Here is a 22,400-nt window from a genome sequence, read left to right as displayed (position 1 = left end):
CAAAAGAGTTTCAGATGTCAGTATAGGGTCCCCTAGAGTTTTTGCCTGAATCCTGATCTTCACATGCATGGGTGTAATGCCTATGACACAAAGCAAAAACAGTTTCTGGTGAAAGAACAGTTATGGGGGGGCTATAAATTGAGTAATTCCTGGAAATCACACAAGACTAGAAAACACTCAAGTCCACACTGAGGAGAATGGAGAAAACTCAGTAAATCACAGGCTGTTCACTAGTAACGTTTTAGTAATGTGACTAAATTAACCTGAGGGTACAAGCAATTCTAGATGCACTTCTCAAAGAGCTTAAAAACAAGCCTCAGAAAGATCACAGTAACATGTAACTTAACTGCCAACCAGACAAAATCCAATACTTTTTAAAAGAAAAACAACAACAACAACAAAATCACTAACTCAATTAGAGTCAATTGTGAAGTCTGACTTTCATTCAAATATCTCTGGACTGGCAAAAAAACAGAAAATCTGATTCACAGCCAGAAGAAAAATCAGTTAGTAGAAATGGACCCAGAAATGACAGAGATAATAAATGATAGAACTTAAAACAGCTATCATAAATATGCTGAATGTGCTCAAAGATTTAAACAAAAACATGAATATAGTAAGAGAAGTAGGCTGGGCGTGGAGGCTCACTCCTGTAATCCCAGCACTATGGGAGGCCGAGGTGGGTGGATCACCTGAGGTCAGAAGTTTGAGACCAGCCTGACCAACATGGAGAAACCCTCTCTCTACTAAAAATACAAAATTAGCTGGGGATGGTGGCGCATGCCTGTAATCCCAGCTGCTCGGGAGGATGAGGCAGGAGAATCGCTTGAACCCGGGAGGCACAGGTGGTGGTGAGCCAAGATCATGCCATTGCACTCTAGCCTGGGCAACAAGAGCAAAACTCTGTCTCAAAAAAAAAAAGTAGAAGATATAAAAGAGGAAACTTAAATGAAACTTCTACAGATCAAAAATATAATTTCTAAAATGAAGATTTCACTGAACAAGATCACTAAGAGATAAAACATTACATAAGAAACGATCAATGAACTTGAAGATAAAGTAGTAGAAAATATCCAAAATGAAGAAAGAAAATTTGAATGTATGAAAAATAAAACTAAACAGCGACCTGTGAGACAAAGTTCAAAATTTCATGAAAATTGAAATTCTACAGATCAAAGATGCTAAATGAATCCCATACAAATTGCCACATACAAAGAAACCCCAGAAATATGATGCTTTTAAAAAAAAAAAGAAAGAAAAAGAAAAAAGGAGGCAGGAGCATATTCTGCATCCAGGAAAAAGTAAAATGACAGACTTCTCTTTGGAAAATTTGTAAGTGAGAATAATATCTCACTAAAAAGCTGAAAAGGAAACAAACAAAACTGTCAAACCCAAATTCTATAATTGGTTTAAAACATATTTCAAAAATTAACACAGTAAAGATTATTACAGGCAAATGAATAAACTCAAAAACCTCTGAGGTCAGTTTAACTTGCAAATCTACAAAACATTTTATAGGGTGTTCTTCAGGAAGAAGGAAAACAAAGCCCAAAGGGAACCTGCATATGCACAAAGGAATCAGGAATGCCAGAAATGATCAATACACAGGTAAGCTAAAGCATTTTTAAATTATAGTATCTTCTCACATTTTTAATTTCTTTAAAAATTAAGTGACTATTTAAAGCAGAAACAATGACACCATATTGTGATATATGTAACATACTCTATTTTAAAATGTATGACAGCAACAGCAAAAAGGACAGAAAAGGTGTAATGTTATAAGGTTCCTGCATTACAACTAAAGAAACAATATTATTTAAAGACAACTAAGTTAGTAAGTTGAAATATTTGAGCAATCTCTAAAAACTAAATAAAAGGGCAACAGTGAAGTAAAGTTGGAGTATATAAATAGTCCCAAAAAATGGGAAAAGAGGAAAAAGGGGTAAACAGACTGGACAAACCCAAAACAAATAACATGACTGGAGATTGAAACTCAATTATATCTAAGTGTTCCAAATGTATGTTGTCTAAACAATCCAATTTAAAGTCATTCTTTAGTTAGACGGTAAAAGATTTATATATTCTACAACAAAGTCACTTAAAATAATCACATAATTCATTTCAGATTAATTAAAATGACTGAATTGCAGCCAAACATATCAACATGGATAAGTCTTAGAAGATGTCAAATGATGTTTAGAAAATAAGTTGCAGAAGAGTATGATACCACTTCAATAGATAAAATAGTGTTTTATTTAAAGATATATTAACATAGGGGAAAGTATAAGCTCAAGCAAAATCATGTCCCCAAAATTCAGCCTCTGGGGAGGAAGGGGTAAATCAGCCTTGTTAGAAGCCAGAAGGAACATCAGCTGTAGCTGATAAGGCTCAGTGGCAGTTTCAAAAATGTTAATTTCATTGTTCTGCTTCAATGTGTATTATATTAATTTATGTAAATGAATAAACTGTATACCTATTATATATATCATTACTATCACATTATGAAAGATATATTATAGAAAGCCAAAAAAAAATACCGCAAAAAAAGATTACTTTGTAGATGCTTGAGACAGCCTTATTAAAATAAATGAGTCTTCATTTTTTTTTCTGAAAGGACTCACGAAAACTTTACACTTGTGTAATAAAGCAGAGATTAGATTTAATCTTAGGAATTTATTTCAAATTGATTAATCAACTCAGCAAACTCCTTTAACCACAGATTTCTTAATAGCTCACACTAAGACTTTTCAGGGTTTATCTGCTGTAAAATATTTGGACTCACGAAAAAAATGTATTCTTATGCTACAGAACTTTTGTTTGCTCTTCTAATGGTAGTTGAGGAGAATTTGACAGAAACAGTGTATTTAATTTTAAGGTATCCTCGTCTTAATAAAAGGAAGACATACTCTCCGGTTCCACAGTCCTTCTTGGGTGATTTTTCAACACCACCCTTCTTCAGAATGTAATCTTTAAAAGGTAATTTCATTTTACTTTGATCCGCTTTTCAACTATCTTTCCAAGTACATGTTACAGGCTACTTGTCCAGACTCTTAGTGAGACAAGCCTCCTTGTATTTTATTAATGATGTAGCTTCAGCTGCATCTTATCAGCATTACAGCCACTTATGTGCTGGTGTGCTCTCAAGCCATGATTATAGCTCCAATCCATGATCATATGTATTTCAGAATTTTTAATTTTAATAACCACATCTTTGTTAGATTTTAAATTATCTGGAATGTATGTGTAGCATTTTTTCCAATGTACATGCAGCATTTTTCCCATGAGAACATTTTATTCCCTATCTAGAATAAAATCGGGAATCAATTAGTTCTGTAAAACCATAGTTCTGTTACTTTACACTAAAATGTGTAGCAGAGTATTGATTGTATTAATATTGACTTTAAAACGTTAGCCAAATAGCTAATTTCTAAAATTAATTGGGTCATTTTTTATATTAGAAAAGTTATAGTCATTAAGTGATCAAACACAACTCTGCCAAGCTGGTTGTGTTCTATTTCATTAGGAACTACCAAGGAGAAATACAGGTATCCTGGAGATCTCTAAGGCTTTCAAGTACATCAGAGTAAGCACCATTTAGAAACATTTAAATGATCTGGATTCTCTCCTATGGAAACAGATTTCTAAGACAGAGATTTCATGCAGGAACTTTATTGGAAGTGCACTCAGGAACAGTTGTAAGGCAGTAAAGAAAACAAGAGTGAGCAAAGGGAAAAGTTGAACTATGATACAATTGCAAGATATTCATTAGTTGGGAATGACTGCCTTAAGCCTTAAAGGAAAATTAGAGTGCCCTACCACAGAATATGTTCACATGAAGGACACTCACATTTTCACAGGGCATATTTTCCAGCTTCTGGAGTGAGCTCATGTATCTACCCAAAGCCTCCAATATATTTGCCACATCTTTCTCATTTAAGATTAATGGATTTCGGCCAGGCACTATGGCTCACACCTGTAATCCCAGCACTTTGGGAGGCCGAGGCAGGCAGATCACGAGGTCAGGAGTTCAAGACTAGCCTGGCCAACATGGTGAAACCCCGTCTCTACTCAAAGTACAAAAATTAACCAGGTGAGGTGGCAGGTGCTTGTAATCCCAGCTACTCAGGAGGCTGCGGCAGGAGAAATGCTTTAACCTGGGAGGTGAAGGTTGCAGTGAGCCGACATTATGCCATTGCACTCCAGCCTGGACAACAGAGTGAGACTCTGTCTCAAAATAAATAAATAAAAAATAATGGATGTCATTGGTAAACTGGACTCATGATGTTACACAGGATGTGTTGATGGAGCAGGTCTTTTCTGACTATATTATGACAGAGAAGAAGAATCAGTGTAGTACCCAGCAAGACTTTGAATGTGTAATGTCACTGTGGTATGAAAATCTCTCTTAATTTCCTTCCTGATAGTACTGGAAGAAATTATGCCAGATCATTGGTCACATATTATGTACTCGAGGCTTCGTTACCAAGTGTGGCAACAATACCACATTTATCACTGTAGCTACAAATGAGGCTTCTCCTTGTTTAGATTTATATTAGTCCACTGTTATCACCCAGAACCCATGAGCCAGATAGTGCAAATTACATGAGGATGTAACAAGTGGACCATCGTCCCTGCATCATTTAGGTCATTACACTAGTATCTGCCATTCTGCCTGTGATACAATACAGATTTTATTCGTTTGGCCAGACTTACCATAACACTACAATAGTCTTACCATATAGGCCAAAAAACAGTTATAATATTTCACCAAGGATACAACATGTTCACTCCAATTACACACATGGATCAGAGAAACAGCCACTTCATTCACACAGAGAACCCACAAATCCACTGTGAACCAGACTTTGACCAAGATTCCATGTATTATCTGGTCTCCATCATCTCTCTTTAATGTAGGGGAAGGGTAGGATAATGCTTTGGTTTCCCTGGATAATGTACTCATACACTGTATCCAGAACTCTTTGAAATGTTTGGGTGTTCTCCTTTTCCCAATATATAGTTACTCAAGTTAATGTTGTACTTCCTTTGGGGATGACTTGAGGAAATCACTTCAGTGTACATATGCTATGGTGTGTCAAGGTTCTTCCTGAGGGCAATGGTTCTGGGTCTGAGAATTGGTTCAGGTCCAGAAACTAAGTGAAGGATTCTGACTTTTTATTGGTGCAATGACCTTAAGCTTCCTGAACTTGATTTATTTTTCATCCTTGATTCTTTTTGTTGTTGTTGTTCAGATTAAGAAACTCAATGTTTGCCAATCTCTCTTACTCCTAGAAACACCATAACCTGAAACCTATCTCAAGCTTTCTGCATGTCCAGCCTTTGGACGGCTGGGGTCAGTGTTGCCAGTCGTAAAAGAATTTACCAAAGCAATCTTAGGTAAAGAAAGGCAAATTTATAAGAGAAAGTATGAAAATATGTTACAAGAGTGCAACGGGCTGCCCAGCAGAGAAGGGGCTATCTGTAAAGAGTCAGGGGCTGGAGAGAAGTTTCATAGGATTGTGCTTGAGGGGCTAAGTGTGGACGAAGTTTGAACGGCTGGGGCTACATACCTAAAGAGGTATTTGGGAACAGGATGTTGTGCCAGCAGGAGGTCTGTGTTTAGTCGTCCCTCAGAACAATTGTTCTCCCTGACCCGGAGCCCCTTATCTTACCAGGACTTTACAGCCTCCTGGATTATGACTTTCACATTTATATGATGTTTGTAATCATTTCACTATTTACAGGTAAAAATCACTGTCTAGCCTAATGACAGATTTTATATTCTATTACCAGCTAGATTTTATTGTTTTCAGATTCCATCATCTATTAAGTTTCCGCAAACTGGTCTTCTACTTTCAGTTCTAGTCTAAAGATGATAGTTAGCCACCACTGAGCTTCTTCACAGTGTTGGTACAGCTCTCACCAGAAAATAATTTACAACTATGACAATTGTGGTACCGGTCAGTTTTCCTGGGTCTTTATGTAGAATATAGTTGACTGGTAGATTTCCCAGTCTTCTGTAGTGTGCCCATTTCTAGTCTGCCTATTTCTCTGGAGTTTTTGATGTCTTATTCAACATTCTATTGCATTATGTGCCATTGGTTTTTTTTTAATAGTGTTTTTATGTATAAACTCTTCCTCATCCAATTTTATTATTGAAGCCTGCTTAATACGAAGTCGTCATGTTCTAATGCCATGCATCCTATTCCAATTCCTGCTGATACATATTGCCTAGGGCCTACTACTCTTTTAGTACGTAATTCCTTTCTTCCCTTAGCCTGTCCAGCACTTCTTCAGCTGGATTATGCTGTGACTTAAACTTAATTATCATTCTGGTGGCCAGGAGGAAAGATAGGGGCAGAGTCTGGGGATGGGAACAAAATGGCTCTCAAGACAGAGGCTTGTGCATCATTTTCAAGCAAGGAGAGAGAAGTATTAGCCATTTATATGACAAAGGTTCTCAAGTTCATTGACCTAGATGTCTCAATCCCACATTTCGGTTTTCTGATTCTAAATTAGGGCTTTGGATTGCTGGGGTTAAGAACTGAATCTTCTCCAGAGATCGACTACTTTAAAAAATCAAGCCCTGGGCCTGATATTCAGCTTTGTCTTCAAAAGATAAAGATTTATTATTTATTTATTTTTATATACTACCAAGGGTCCTCTGATTTTCACATTTTGCCTTAAACTGGTGATAATCATATCTAGTTTTTTATCGTCTTTTTTGAATGCAAAGATTTTATTCGACAACTGTCATCTGTTTCCTTAGTCCTTAAAATTATTTCTTATCCTATAATTCTCAAACAACTGAAAGCAATTGCATCCCATTTCAGTGCCGTCCCATCTAGTGATAGTATTAACTACTTCACACTACAGCATGGCAGAGGAAGACCAAGCCATAAGGGTGTTATTGCCATCCAACCAGTGGGTGATCCAATTTACCAAATTTTATTATTATGTCTGCTTCCAGGACAATGTCTGCTACCACCTATCTTAGATAAGGTTTCCTGGAAAGAGATTCTAATATGAGATTTGTCACCAAGAGGTTAATTGAGAAGTGCATTTAGGACGACCATATGTGAGGAAGCAATAATAGTTGAATGAGCAAAAGGGAGGATTTGAACCATGTTCCAGTTAAAACCGATACCACAGAAGACTCAATGGAGAAATCTGAGTCTGGGATGGCCCTTTGGATAATTGCAAAGTTTTTGTCCCTCTGCATCTACTAGTCATTGCATGTGAACTGTCTTGGGAAAAAGGATGCAAACTTGGTTGAAACAGCTTTCTCTTGCTGACGGCAACTCCTGATGGAAAAGGGCATCTGTATTAGTCTGTTCTTATGCTGCTATGAAGACATATCTGAGACTGGGTAATTTATAAAAAGAGGTTTAATTCACAGTTCTGCATGGTTAAAGTGGCCTCAGGAAACTTGCAATCATGGTAGAAGGGGATCCAAACACATCTTTCTTCACATGGCAGCAAGATAGAGAAGTGCAGAGTGAAGGGAGGAAAAGCCCCTTATAAAACCATCAGATCTTGTGAGAGTTCACTATCACAAGAACAGCATGGGGGTAACAGCCCCTGAGATCTAATCACTTCCCAGGAGGTCCCTCCCACAACACATGGGGATGACAATTTGGATTACAATTCAAGATGAATTTTTTGGGTGGGGACACAGCCAAACCATATCAGCATCTATCAGCCATAAGCATTCTGTAAAGCTCAAATGATAACATTCACTTGATATAGCAACATGAAAATTAGATTCACATGATTTTAGGGGGTAGGAATGAACTAAAGATTTTAATAGTAACTAAAATGAGTACATCATATTTCCTAGGATCGATCTTAATTAGTTTATCTTGACAAGCCCTTCCCTCCTTATGAAAGTCATTGGATAGCACACGATTGCAAAGGGTGAGAACAGAAATAATGAAGTGTGATTGGATGTTTCTTCACTCTGTGCCAGAGAATTTAGCCACTAATGCTGGGCATTTATTTTCATGGACTGAAGACCTCAGTCTTACTATTTGGTAGTTTATTTCATTCTGAATAAGTTAATTCTTTGCACTATTATCCTGTCTCTGCTATAGTTATTACCAGCGCAATTGCAAAGTATTCACAAAGACCAGTGAACCTAGCACAGAAAGAGTAAGGGAAACTAGTGGGAAATGAAATAAGAGGTAATGGAGGGTGCACACATCATGAAAACAAGTTTAAATATGCCAGCACCAGTGGATATCCCTTGGCAATATGGCTTCTTGGTTTACCCACAGCTCTGAGGTTTCATTTTCCCTTCAATTTCATCTAATAAGTTTATTTAAGCTTGGGAAATCTTAGTTTCTTTAAAAGAGGCATTTGAAATGTATTTTATCCTAAGATTTTGTTGTTTTCAGCAAGACATTTGATCTGCATAACTTATTTGTCCGCTCCTAAAAATGAAAGTAGGCTGCACCCAGTGTCTCATGCCTGTAATCCCAACACTTTTGGAGGCTGAGGTGGGAAAACTGCTTGAGTCCAGGATTTTGAGACCAGCCTGGATAACACAGTGAGATCTTGTCTCTACATAAGATTTAAACAATAACCAAGCATGTCAGCATGAGCCTGCAGTCCCAGCTCCTCAGGAGATTGAGGTGAGGAATCCCATTAACCCAGGAGGTTGAGGCTTCAGTGAGCCATGATCATGCCACAGCACTCCAGCCTGGGCAACAAAAGACCTTGTCTCTCAAAAAAAAAGGAAGTCACAACAGTTAATTTTTAAAAATTACCAGGTGATATGGCTTGGTGTGTACCCACACAAACGTCATCTTGAATTGTAGCTCCCACAATTCCCACATGTCATGGGAGGAACCCAGTTGGAGGCAATTGTATCATGGGGGTGGGTCTTTCCCATGCTGTTCTCATGATAGTGAATAAGTTTCACAAGATCTGATGGTTTTCCAAATGGCAGTTTCCCTACACAAGCTCTCCCTTTGCCTGCCACCATCCATGTAAGATGTGACTTGTTCCTCCTTGCCTTCCTCCATGACTGTGAGACCTCCCCAACCACTTGGAACTGTAATTTCATTAAACTTCTTTTTCTTCCCAGTCTGTGGTATGTCTTTATAAGAAGCTTGAAAATTGATTAATACAGTAAATTGGTACCAATAGAGTGGGGTGTTGCTGAAAAGATACCCGAAAATATGGAGCAATTTTGGAACTGGGTAACAGGCAGAGGTTGGAACAGTTTGAAGGGCTTGAAGAAGACAGGAAAATGTAGGAAAGTTTGAAACTTCCTAGAGATTTGTTGAATGGCTTTGACAAAAATGCTGACAGTGATATGAACAATAAGTTCCAGGCTGAGGTGGCCTCAGATGGAGATGAAGGAGAGGAATTGGAACAAAGGTGACTCTTGTTAGGTTTTAGTAAAGAGACTGGCAGCACTTCACCCCTGCCCTAGAGATTTGTGGAACTTTGAACTTGAAAGAGATGATTTAGGGTATCTTATGGAAGAATTATTTAAGCAGCAAAGCATTCAAGAAATGCCTTGGGTGCTGTTCAAGGCATTCAGTTTTATAAGGGAAGCACAGCATAAAAGTTTGGAAAATTTGCAGCCTGACAATGAGATAGAAAATAAAATCCCATTTTCTGAGGCAAAATTCAAGCCAGCTACAGAAATTTGCTTAAGTTGCAAGGATCCTAATGTTAATGCCCAAGACCATGGGGAAAATGTCTTCAGGGCCTATCAGAGACCTTTGTGGCAGACCCTCCCATCACAGGCCTGGAGGTTTAGGAGGAAAAAATGGTTTCATGGGTCAGGCCCAGGGTCCCCATGCTGTGTGCAGCCTAGGGACCAGGTGCCCTGCATCCAAGCTACTCTAGCCATGGCTGAAAGGGGCCCACCATAGAGCTCTGGCCGTGGATTTAGAGGGTGCAAGCCCCAAGCCTTGGCAGCTTCCACATGGTGTTGAGTCTGCCAGTGCACAGATGTCAAGGACTGGTGTTTGGAAACCTCTGCCTAGACTTCAGAGGATGTATGGAAAGGCCTGGATGCCCAGGCAGAAATTTGCTGCAGGGGCTGGGCCCTCATGGAGAACCTCTAATAGGGCAGAGTGGAAGGGAAATGTGGGGTCAGAGCCCCCACACAGATTGCCTACTGGGGCACTGCCTAGTGGAACTGTGAGAAGAGGGCTACTGTCCTCCAGACCCAGAATGGCAGATCCACCAACAGCTTGCACTGTGTGCCTAGAAAAGCCAGGTACACTCAATGCCAGCCTGTGAAAGCAGCTGGAGGAAGACTGTATCCTGCAAAGCCACAGTTCCCATGCCCAAGACCATGGGAACCCACCTTTTGCATCAGCATGACTTGGATGTGAGACATAGAGTCAAAGGAGGTCATTTTGGAACTTCAAGAGTTGACTACCCCGCTGGATTCTGGACTTGCATGGGGCCTGTAGCCCCTCTGTTTAGGCCAATTTCTACTATTTGGAATGGGGTGTACTTATCCAATGCCTGAACCCCCATTTTATCTAGGAAGTAACTAACATGCTTTTGATTTTATAGGCTCATAGAAAGAAGGGACTTGCCTTGTCTCAGATGAGACTGCAATGAGTTAAGACTTTGGGAGAGGGTTGAAAAGCATGATTGGTTGTAAAATGTGAGGACATGAGATTTGGGAGGGGCCAGGGATGAAATGATACCGTTTGGCTGTGTCCCCACCCAAATCTCACTTTGAATTGTAACTCCCACAATTCCCATGTGTCATGGGAGGAACCCAGTGGGAGGTAATTGAAGCATGGGGGCGGGTCTCTCCCATGCTATTCTCATGATAGTGAATAAGTCTCTTGAGATCTGATGGTTTTAAAAATGGGAGTTTCCCTACACAAGTTCTTTGCCATCCATGTAAGACGTGACTAGCTCCTCCTTGCCTTCCACCATGATTATGAGGCCTCCCCAGCCATGTGGAATTGTAAGTCCATTAAGCCTCTTTCTCTTCCCAGCCTCAGGTATGTCTTTATCAGCAGCATAAAAACAGACTAATATGCCATGTCATTCCAGCATCCCAGGAGATTCTGAATGAGGTAGGTAGTGAAAGTGTAGTCATGTCTTCTGGATAAAGTCAAGGCATGTATCTACAAAATCCAATCACAGTGGAGAGTGACCTGCCTTTTTTTTCCTTGAAAGATTGCCTGCATTATGAGCTTGCCAAATTGTGCTGGTAGTACTACTGAGCCACTTTGGAAAATTGGAAGCATACAAATTATATTTCACTATTTCTGTTACCTCACCTTTTTGCTCTTGTGTGCCATCTTCTGGCTTCTATGAGTTTAGAGGAGACTATCCTTAGGTGACCTCACACTACCTTTTAGGAGGTCCAAAAAGTAATTTAGTATAAAAAGTTCCTTACAGTCTCAGAGAAACCCTTTGAGCATGTGGCCTGATCTTCCAGGGGAAAGATCTTATGATCAAGATACTTGTTCTAGAATGATAGTCCTATTTCAAGTAAAAGAGGCTTAACAAATGATGCATGTCTCAGGAGCTGTCAATAACAATAGCTATCCATGCCCAGGATTATGTGCATGTTTGAACTTGGAATTAGCTTGTGACTTTACTTTGAAAGATGAAGGCTATTTTGTGCCATAAGGAGCAAATTTGGAATTTTTAAAACGTAGTTTTACTTTAGATTCTTTATGACTCTTTTGGGCTAGATTTTTAAAAATTAAATGAAGGCATCGTGTTTACAATCCTTTTCTGAAAGAAGGATAATGGAAGATTAACTGATATGCATAAGGACAGAATAACTAAAATCACACAATACCATCCACATCCCTTTGAGATTTTGAGATAATAAAAAACATTCCACTTGGCCTTGTAATGCAAGTAGCCTGGAAGCTTTATATGAAAAAAATAAAACAAAAATTTGCTAGCAGGGTGAGATGGGATAGAATAAAAGATAGAGCGTAAATCTATAATTGTAAAATACTTAACAGCAGGCGGGATGCATAAAAAATATAGCATCAAGATCAGGGACAAATAGAAAAGAAGGCGATATTTCTGCATTAGGTTCCCAGAGGTGCTATACAAACAGAAACATGTTTTCTAAATGGTGAAACAGGTATTGAAATGACTCTTTATCAGAACTATGAGTCTTTTTCGCAAGAGAAATTGGATTTACTAGTTGAATGATTTTCTCTTCCTCTGGCCACAAAGGATATTGGGGCAACTTGACAGAGGAATCAATAATGTATAGTCTGATGGACACTCAATGATCAGCCTCATAATCTGACTACATAAGCACAATAAAACAAAGTCAGAGTGTCTTGCAAGCTGTCATAGGGGCACTAAGCTGAGAGAAGGACCTTAGTTAAGGCAGCTAGCACTGGGAAGTTTTGTTCAAGCATTCTATCTTTCTATATTCCATTTGACGTCTAATAAATGGTGTCCAAAGTTGCAAAGGTGGTTCTACCCTAATAAGGTAATGGTGAGAAAATATTCTGTATATTGCATGATGATCAGAATAAAACCCAAAGAAATATTTGTAAGGTAAAGGACAAAATGTGTGTGTCATTAAAAACTTTATGATACAAAGACTAGGGAATTCTTGATTTCTAAGAGTGGAATTGCTTACACCTATGTGGGTGATTGATTTGGGTGCTTTTAGTATGCATGAATATAAAACTAGCTTGTTGTAACAACATGGATAGAGCCAAGATGAAATTTCAGGATTAGCATATCTAGGATACACACAAGAAGTGGGAGTTTAATCTGGGCATTTGCCTGTCAGAAGTTTGGGCTGGTAGTTAATTCTGAATATGAGGTCAATATGAGGACTTCTTTTAATGATCTTCCTCACAGTAAGGGTCCCAGCACTAGGCCTTTAATGAAAACCTCATCCAGTCTTATTATACCCTGGCTTCTTTACCAACCCTGGTGATTTCCTCCTAACTTTTCTGTGGTCTCAAGGTATTCAGCTTATAAAGCCATGCATTTAGTTTTATTACTTTCTGTTTCTTATCATGGCAATCCATGCAATTTAGGGTCAGTTACAGAATTAACTTCAATTAATAGGTTTGCTTGCCAACTGATGTAGACAGACTTTTTTTTTTACAAACAGACTTTTTGTTACAAGGCATACTTTTAGAATGAACTGAAATAAAAATCATTACATTTTAGCATCAAGAAATAGAATTTATTTTAGCTGACCTTAAAGATTTTCAAATTTGATTTTGAGTTTTATTTAGTTACCTAAATGTAAATTCCATAGCCTAATGTATGGCACATAACAAAAACAAATTTAAATTTGGAATGGACTTATGATCATCATTCCATAGTGAATGCTGATGATAAAATAATAAAACTGGGAAATCAAAAAAAATCATCTGATCTATGATGACCTGGAAATCCTAATTTAATAAAATACAGATGCTACCTGGAAGAAATTCCCCACTTCCATAGTAGCCTCATTCAAGAAGCTCTAATATAATAGGGTCTGATGAGATTATCTGCCTTGAACAAAGATTTTATTATTTAGAATAACTGGAATATTTGACATTGGGGCACTAGGAGATCCATTTTGCAACAGTTTGCCTTTTTGTTCTTTTTATCCCCGTTTTAGATTTACACACTATTAGGTAAAAGGAAGTCTTTACACATCTTCCTTTTAATAATGGACAAGTGGAAAACATTTGAGAGGGTATTTTAAAAAGTATTTATTAAGTTAAAATCTTCCTTAGGAAAATAACTTCTCACCAATGAAAACAATGCGTGAATGTGTTTCTTATTGTGTTCTTGTTGTGCGAATTTTTGTGTAAATACTTCCTTTTACATATAAAAATTACTATTCAGACCAGACTCATCACTAATGAATAAAAAAACAGGAGTATAGCTTATTTTGGAATTACCTCTCCTAACAGAATAAAATGCATGAATTCTCAGCCTGATTCTTAGCTGATTTTTTAAACCAATTATTTTAGGACTGTACTTAGATAACTCACATTAATGTCTAAAGGACCTTGCTATGAATCATCAAGCAATGTCCTAACATATACAAATAGAAATATCCCAGTGTGCTTTTACCATCATGCACATTGAAGAATTTGCAATTCAGTGTCTTCCTTCAACTAACTACAAAGCCTGTAAAGGTCTTAGATGCCTTTCATCTCTCCCCAGAGTTACTGATCATTTTTTTTTTTTTTGTTTTATTGACACTTCTGCCCTTTAAATGTAACTAATTTGTACTACAAAAGTGGTTCGTGGGAGGTTCTATGAAGAGCTTATTAGTAAAGCACTGTGGTTTTTTTGTTTTGTTTTTTAATTTTCATTGCTGGCAGGCCATTCATTGAACTTCAACCTAATTAATCATCTAGAAATCAGTTACAATTTTAATTGATAGCATTGTGGTAAGTTAATGTATAAGTTTCTAAATCATATCACAAACCAAAGAGCAGCTGTTCCTTAAACCATGTTCGACTAGAAGGGAGAGGACGTAATCTGATTACACATGAGAAGAAAACCCCATTTGTAGAAAATAATTTAAATTGATAATTATTGTAAACCAGACCCCCTCCCCACACACACTTTTTAATAATCGGTTAACTTTGCCCTTTCTGTATGGCCATCGCTGGTTTTCTGACTAGTTGCCTAAACATGTTTCTCATATAAGCAAAACTGAACATGCTGCTGCTATTAATCATTAAACTTTTTTAAATGTGGTTTTCTGGAAAACTGGTACTTTGGGAGTTTTATAACAATCCTTTTAAAGTCTAAGCCACCACATCTCTGTAGTTCATGCTAGAAAATGTGTTTTGTCTTTATCTTTAGTAATCCAAGACCACTGTAAAATTAAGGCCATCAGGGAAATAGCAAACTGATGTGTTTTCATAGTGCTTTTTTCACACTACTGCTTGATTGACAGATCTTTCTGAAACATTTTTATCAGTCAAGATGAGCCTCAAGTTCTTCTGCATTACAGTAGGTGGTCAGGCATTTGCCACATCTTAATCTTTTCACTAATTTCCTATACATGTTATCTTGATCAGGACAGGTATCAGTCAGAAATTTTGCATGTTTGGGCCTACTAAGATACTGTTCGTGAAGGTAACTGGTTTTGTTAAAATTAAGCCATACGACGTATGTTCATTTGTCAGATTTGGTTTGGAAGGTGCCTGAGATACTGGTAAGGTATTGTGTTCTTGTGGTACAACACTAGGTAAAATGGAACCATTTTCTGTCCTGATTCTGTTTTTATCAATTTTCAAAGCAGGATCTGATAAAACTAAAGGTGTTTGCCCTGTTTCACTGTGTCCATTAAGTAAATCATGACTACTACAATTATTTTCAGAATTTGCCTCTATGTCAGCCATCTTTTGGTCTAACAAGCTTATATTTGAAACAATGTCATCAGAACGTTCATTTCCATTCTGAACTAAACTGTTTTCTTTTCCATACTTCCTATACATGTCTTTGGTTCTGTAGAATCTTTCCTTGATTTGCTAGGAGAAACTGACAGACTAATGGTTTCTCATTACTAGATGAATCCTTTTCCTGATGATTAGGATTGGAGTCTGTATGAACATCCCGAAGAATTGTCTCACTGGGTTGTGCAGATGATTCTGGTGTTTTAAAGAGTGCTGAGCTTCATGTTCATATAGCAGAGGAAGATCTTCCAAAAGCTCATGGAATTCTGGAAAACTACACAGCTTGAAATACCCTGTGACTTTTTGTATGCTGGGCAAGCTGGAATGGCAGCTTAAATGACTCATTGCAATTAAAATGCAAACAAAAATACACATTTGGATAGCTATGTCTATTAAGGTGGTCTATAGAATGTTGAGGATCTTCAAACTGGCTTTGACGAAATTTGCATTTTCCTTTGTTCCACTTCATTACTGATTGTTGCACATTTAAATCACCAGCTAATGTAGATGGATTTTAATTGTTCTCAAGGCTTAAGTTGTAACTAGTATTCCAAATAGCTACTGCTGTTTCAAAAATAACTTCAGAAGCATTATCGATGCCTAATTATTTCCATTCTGAATTAATCCTTGCTTTGTCTTTTCTTAGTATTAATTTTTGTGAAATCAGCCCTTCTAGGCCATTTTTGTTCTATACAATCTCTTAAGGCACTTTGACCCAAATGGTTCTGTGATATTGAAATTGATATTAAAATACAGCATTTCCAGGTACTGGGTAATAAATAATAGAAATCTGTTTCCAAGAGTTCATGGAGCATGGAAGACGCACATTCTGACCCAGGCCACGGGGTTCTCTGCTCTTATGAGGGTGGTGTCTAGGGTACTGGTGATTGCTTTTGACTTAAATGGTTTATGACAGTGAAAACCATGGCTGGGTGGTTAAACCAAAAGTTCCATGATGTATATTTGTGTGTGTGTGTGTGTGTGTGTGTGTGTGTGTGTGTGTGTATTTCAAGCATGGTAGTGCTAATGCATGTAGCAGAAGGCAATCAGGCAATAAAGCCTAGCAGGCAGCCTACACAGGAGCATTATGATTGCAAGGTTTTACGATTTTCAAACGACAAAATAAAAGCACCCTCTTTACCCTCCTGTCTCCTGTTCTAATTAATGAAATGTAGTCACTATGAGATGAAATCTGTAGGGACAGAGACTGTTGGGAGAAAAAAAAAATCCATTTGGTATTTTAAGGTCTGACTTCACATTTTGTTACCTGGAAGTCTGTGAGATTCCTCATTCACTACTTGTGTGTATATTTCAGAAGTTCTCTGTCACAGACTGAAGCAAACCATTGAGCCACAGCATTTTCTTGTCCATGGAATCTGTTATACTCCTGAGGTTCTCCATTTAGTTTTTTAATACTTCATTCTGTTTAGCTACTTATTTTTAAGGTATTTTTAAAATGCCGTAATCTTAATAAATTTACAGTATGCAAGGGTTCACATCAGTGAAATAGGTACTGGCTAGATTTTCTCCAGAGCTCAATTAAAACTAAATCAAATAAAAAAATAGCACCCATGAATATATACTTCTTAAACTGAAATAACTTCAACAAAGGAACAATTATACCTATTTAACAGAATGCATGGAGTCATGAAGTAGAATAAATCCAAGCTACATTATTTTAAAGTCAATTATCTTTTGAAGAAATTTGAATAATAAGAAAAAAATCTGTGTGTCCTGGTATGGATTGAATTGTATTCCTCCAAATGATATGTTGAAGTCTTAACTGCAAGAGAAATAGGATCACTACAGATGTCATGTTAAGAAGTTACCATCCTAAAGTAGCATGGATATCCCATCAAATGTGAGCCCCACATTGCAGCTTAGCCATGGGGGCTTAGCCCAGGAGGGTTCTTTGCTTCCCCGTGGAAGAATTCAAGGGTGAACCAGTGGTGGAAGAAAACAGCTTTATTGAAGCGGCTGTGTTCCAGCTCTGGTAGTGTTACAGCTCCATGACTGTTTCTGCAGAGCAGGACTACTCCCTTGGCAGAGAGTAGCAGCTCAGAGCAGTTCTGCAGTCATATTTAACCTACTTTTAATCGCATGCAGATTAAGGGGAAGTTTATGCAGAAATTTCTAAAAAAAAAAAAAAAAAAAAAACATGGTAGTAACTTTGGAGTTGTTGGATCATTGCCACGGAAAAGGGTGGTAACTCCCAGGTCTTTCCATGGCAATGGTAAACTGACATGGCACACTGGTGGGCATGTTTTATGAAGAGCTGCTTCCACCTCATCTCTGTTTTAACTAGTCCTCAATTTGCTCCAGTGTCCAAGCCCCACCTCTGGAGTTGTATCCCGCCTCCTACCTCAATTGTAGTAATGCAACTGCAAGCTGAGGAAGACGAGAATTGCCAGCAAACACCAGAAGCTACAAAGAAGCAAGGCATAATTCTTCCCTAAATGTTTCATAGAAAATATAGCCCTGTCAACACCTCAGTTTTGAACTTTTAGCCCCTAGAACTGTGAGACAATGAATTTCTGTGGTTTAAGACACCCAGTTTGAAGTTCTTTGTTATAGCAGTCCTAGAAAACTAATACAACCCTTTACTCATTTAATTGCCATTTTCTGTGGCATCATTCTTTTGTATAGATTTGTATTTCAATTTTGCTATTATTTTCCTTCTTCCTGAAGGATTTTCTTTAAGGGGTCTCAGGGTGGAACTCTGCCAGTGAGGAACTGTTTCAGCTTTCATGTTTCTGAAAAAGTCTTCACTTTGCCTTCGTTTTGTGAGATATTTTCACTGGAAATAAAATTCTAGGTTGGTAAGTTTTTAAATTTTTTAAATTTATTTTAGTATTCTAAGATGTTCAACTCTTCTCACTTGCTTTGTTCCTGACCACCCTCCTCCCCCCAAAAAAACTGACATATTTTTACATTTGTTCTTTTGCATAAAATGTGTCATTTTTCTGTTTGCTTTTAAGATTAAGATTTATCTTTATTATTGCTTTTAGGGAATTCAATTATATGTTTCAGTATCATTTTCTTCATGTTTCTTTTGCTGGGACTTTGCTGACGTTCTTCTGTTTGTGGATTTATTATTTTTACCAAATTCAGAAAGACAATAGTCACTACTTGTTTAAATATATTTTCTGCACACACACCCTCAACTTTGAGAACTCCAGTTACATATATATTATTATGTTGATCTGTTAACTTAGCTAATTATTCTGTTTTGCCTTTGACAAATAATTGTACATATTCATAGGGATACATAGTGATGTTTCCATACATATAAGGTACAGTGATCAGATCAAGGTGATTAGCATATGCATTCATCATTTCAAGTATTTCTTTTTATTGGGAACATTCAATATCCTCCTTCCAGCAATTTGCAACTATGTAACTATTAACTAGAATTATCTTACAGTGGTATAGAACAATAGCACTTACTCTTCCTATCTAGCTGTAATAATTCTGTTTCATTTTAGATAGTTTCCATTATAATACATTAGTTTCCATTATAATACAGTGAAGATCGCTAAATCTTCACTGTATTTTTATCTCACCTTTTCTCATTCAGTCATTTTTAATTGATTGTTTTCTTCCTCTTTATGGTTTATATCTTCCTATTCTGTATGCCTGGGTCATTTTTTATTGAATGCCAGATAATGTGAACATCAACTTGTAAGTGGTACAAGTTTGTATTTCTATAAATGTTCTTGAGTTTTGTTTGGGGTTGCAGTTAATTGGAAAATGTTTGATGAGTTTGGGTTATGTTTTTAAGATTTGTTAGATGTGATTGAGCAGTACTCAGCCTAGTTAATTATTCTTCCCACTGAGCCAAGAAACTTACATGTATTTTACCCAAATGTTCGTCTTCCTGTCAGTCTCCTGAAAAAGGGCAAGCCTCTTGACCCTATGTGAAAGCCAGGCACTGTTACTCCTAATCCTTTTTTATGGCTCTTTCTCAAGGCTTGGGTAGTGCACTGTCTGTCACTCAGCTGAATTCCCTAAGGAGACGTCTAAAGATCTCTGGAGTTGTCTGTATACTTCTCTCTTCTCTAGTATTTTGTCCTGTCGATGCTAGCAACCTTGATCTCCCAAGACTCTTAATTCCATCTCCTCAACTCAGGCTTTGCCTGGGATTTCCCTGCTTGTTCTGTGGCCTGGAAACTGTCAATACCGGGAAAATCATTATTTCCTCCTTTGTTTTTATATCTCAGAGATCACTGTTATCCGTTACCTTCTGTTCAGTGTCTTTGAAGCCATTGATTTATATATTTTTCTGTTGGTAATTTTTTTGTTTATTGCTTCAAGTGTTTGATATGTAGAATAATGGCCACCCAAAGACTTCAACATCCTACTTCCCAGTAGCTGTGGACAACTGACCCTTTAACAACATAGGTTTTAACTGTGAGTCCACTTATACGTGGATTTTCTTCCACCTCTGCCACCCCTGAGACAGCAAGACCAACACCTCCTCTTCCTCAACTACTCAGTATGAAGACAATGAGGATGAAGACCTTTATTATTATCCACTTAATGAATATTAAATATTCCCTCTTTTTTATAATTTTCTTAGTGACATCTTTTCTCTTGCTTACTTTAAGAATACAGCATGCAATACATAGAATAGGCAAAAAGTGTGTTAGTTGGCTGTTGATGTTATTGATACAGCTTCCAGACAACAATGGGCTATTAGTAACTAAGTTTTTGGAGAGTCAAAGTCATATGTGAATTTTTGGCTGCACATAGGTCTGTGACCCTAATCCCTGCATTGTTCAAGGATCAGCTGTAATCCTTTTTCCTCTCATTGCAATACCCATGGCTGACACCCCTATAATAAAAGACAAATTAACAAGGGAAAAATCATTAAAATATATTTAACTAAAATTTTATGTGACACTGGAGCCTTCAGAAATGAAGTCCTAAAGATCCAGAGAAAACTATTGTTATAGGTGATCATGTAGAAGTGTGATGGGAGGACTAAAGGGTATACTCTAATGGTACTAATGTAGCAAGGCCTGTTTACCCAGATCCTTCATGGCGTCCAGGTATAGGGCTGGATCCCTCTGGAATGAGGGTCTTACAACCTACTTTCAAACAAGGTAGATCAGAAAATTATTCTACGACCATGCTTTACTGGAGGTAAAAGGTCAGAGAAAGAGAGAAGGTCAGACAGTGACCGTCTTGCTTCTGTTGTCCTCTCAATTTCAGCTTAAAATACTTAGTATGCCAAGGTATCATATATTGGGGTATTGTGTTCTGAGCCCTGACAAAAGTGCAGGGAAGGGTAATTGCAGGAGCTAAGTTGTTAAGTATGGCTCCAATGCACAAAAGGAGGGCTAAGATTTAATAAATTTTAATGATTTTTTTTGTTTTACTTTGTGCATGGAAAACATTTAAATTAGAATGAAATTTAAACTTCAAAATATAAAAATAGATGTTCAAGTAAGAAAAACTGAAGGATTTCGTTAGAAAAGGAAGACTAATTGAAAATAAAGAGATGAAACTAGAGAATGAGATGGCCTATTGAAATAATATGGTTAGTAGATATGAGTATTTGGATTTCTTAAGATTAGTAATAAGGAGCTAGTGTCAATTATCGCTACTTTAAAAGCATTGCTTTTCAATATTCTCCTAGGTTATGTTTTTCCAATTAAAAATTGTGCAAACTCAGGTTTATGAAAACACCTGAGGCAAAGCTTTTGCAAACACAATCAATTTAAGACTAGGTTTTGATGCCTTTCCTCATTGGTCTAAATTTATATCTTTTAAAAGATAGCAACATCAGCATTACAGGCTAACAATTTTAGCTCTATGGGATATATGTGCGGTAAATTAAGATAATCAGTCTACTTGTGCATTTAGATTATTAACCTATCAATATGTGATTAATTAAGAAAGCTTCATCCTCAATTAAGTTTTAGATGCAACCTAATGTAAAGGCAGAAACATTGCCTATGTAATTAGAAATCCAGTTGTGCTTGTGGTCCCTTGTTATTCAATAAGCTTCTAAAAAGAAATTTGAACACATACATAGACACTGTAGATGGTTTATTCAAAATTTGCAATAGATTCAAAATCTAAAATAACAACAGTTATTTTAGACTGTTAACAGGTTAATGATCCACACATCTTAGTGTTTCTTTTACATTTATTTATTTTCATTTATTTGAGATGCAGTCTCACTCTGTCACCTAGGCTGGAGTGCAGTGGCGCAATCTTGGCTCACTGCAACCTCCACTTCCCTGATTCAAGTGATTCTCCTGCCTCAGCCTCTTGAGTAGCTGGGATTACAGGCGGCCACCACCACACCCAGCTAATTTTTGTATTTTTAGTAGAGAAGGGGTTTTGCCATGTTGGCCAGGCTGCTCTCCAGCTCCTGACCTTGTGATCCGCCCACCTCGACCTCTCAAAGTGCTGGGATTAAAGGTGTGAGCCATCTTTTACATTTAAAAAGCCTAGTTTAATTTCTTCCTTTAAAAATCTATTTATATAGTGTTTTATAAAACAATTATTAAAGGTTTAGAGGAGGCAGATTAATAGCTACATATGTGACCTGGTTTTTAATTCGTTCCATAATATATTAAAACATGTATTTCTAGGATAAACTACGCTGCTTCTAAAGAAAACATATGCTACAGAAGTGAACTAATAGTACTTTTCTCAAGGGTATCCAACATGATTCTTTGAAAGAAGGAAATATTTTTCTCATCTGTAATGCGTAGATCACTTTAGGCACTGCAAGGGACCTATGAATTCATGTGAGCACCAAATATTGTCAATAAACTGATCCACTGGTAGGTTTTGATTAATAACATTTTTAGAGTCCAATTGCCATCAAGTGGAGTGTCATTTTTAGACATGTTATAAAGGAGACTGCAACCACCGTGAAACATATAATCTCAAGGGTGCATGATTGTAATTCTGAGCCCTGGCATTGTCTTCTCCTGTAGGTATTGACCATTTTAGTAAACTGTTTACCCTCTTCCATGACCAAATGGG

At 37.3% G+C, this 22,400-nt stretch overlaps 1 pseudogene; it reads right to left on the bottom strand.

The window, feature by feature from the left end:
• Positions 1-14,913: 14,913 nt before the first annotated feature.
• Positions 14,914-22,400, bottom strand: part of LOC101137743 (zinc finger protein 654-like) — a 29,549-nt pseudogene continuing 22,062 nt past the window's right edge.

The sequence above is a fragment of the Gorilla gorilla genome, chromosome 7 (assembly GCF_029281585.2).
Source record: "Gorilla gorilla gorilla isolate KB3781 chromosome 7, NHGRI_mGorGor1-v2.1_pri, whole genome shotgun sequence".
In the NCBI taxonomy this organism is placed as follows: domain Eukaryota; kingdom Metazoa; phylum Chordata; class Mammalia; order Primates; family Hominidae; genus Gorilla; species Gorilla gorilla.
This window is presented reverse-complemented; position numbering and strand designations above follow the sequence as displayed.